This window comes from Arachis ipaensis, chromosome B02, assembly GCF_000816755.2.
Source record: "Arachis ipaensis cultivar K30076 chromosome B02, Araip1.1, whole genome shotgun sequence".
NCBI classification, from domain to species: Eukaryota; Viridiplantae; Streptophyta; class Magnoliopsida; order Fabales; family Fabaceae; genus Arachis; species Arachis ipaensis.
Window position 1 is genome coordinate 21581940 of NC_029786.2, and position 1280 is coordinate 21583219.

A 1280-nucleotide genomic window follows, 5' to 3' on the forward strand; every position below is an offset into this window, starting at 1 on the left:
GGGGCGAGCTCATCCGGGACTTTCACAGTGCCCGGCCACACTTACGACATAAGGTCAATAGAGTATCAAGTCTCAACCTGGAGCACGTGGTGGCTAGCCACTGCTTCCTCCTAGGGAAACCCTCATCTCCGATAGTGGAAGTGCAAAAATCACAATTATCAATAATTCAGCATATACATGCATTCATTCTCATCCATGGATCAACACCCATCTCAGCCATCCGGCTTACGGTTCAGTCCAGAACCAACCCATGGATCAAATCACACAAAGCCATTCCGGCTCACGGTTCAATCCAGAACCAGCAAATATTCATATCATACACAGCCATTCTGGCTCACGGTTCAATCCAGAACCAACCAATATTTATAATCATACATAGCCATTCTGGCTCACAACAAAACAGCACTTCCACATTCAACATCATAAATTCATAAAATCGGCATTTAGGCCATAAATCACTTTTTCCCAAATCATTTCACTTGAAATAGAGTTTCAACTCTTTTTAGCCTTGACTTTGAAGATCTCATTTTCAAATCATCTCAGGCTCATAAGCCAAATTTACTCAAAGTGAGTTTCCTTTTTAAAGCAAAGCACGGTTCAATCCAGAACCAACCAATATTTATAATCATACATAGCCATTCTGGCTCACAACAAAACAGCACTTCCACATTCAACATCATAAATTCATAAAATCGGCATTTAAGCCATAAATCACTTTTTCCCAAATCATTTCACTTGAAATAGAGTTTCAACTCTTTTTAGCCTTGACTTTGAAGATCTCATTTTCAAATCATCTCAGGCTCATAAGCCAAATTTACTCAAAGTGAGTTTCCTTTTTAAAGCAAAGCCACTTTCGGCATTCTCTTTCCAAAACTTCCAAAACCATGGAAAGTTAAAGATTCTTTTTGGGAACATTCAAAATCACCCATCCAACAATGGAATTTTATAACAAAAGTTTCTTGCCAGAGTCCCAAGTCTTTAGGGAAGGTCAACTTATATAAATTCCTTAAAATTCATTGAAACTTTTAAAATCATAGATTCCCGGTTCAAGTAAATAAAACTAAATTTATTATGAAACTGAACCATACAAAATCACAAGTTCCAACCCGGTCCAAAAATCAACTCATTTGAAACGGAACCGGTTCATTTGAATCAAACCACTTTCAGGTTTCTTTTTGGAACCCATTTTTCTAACTCTTCCAAAATGCCTCAAACTTGATTACTCAATCAAAAGTCTAAATTCCTTTAAAATCACTAAAAGCTCCTTTTTATATTGAAAT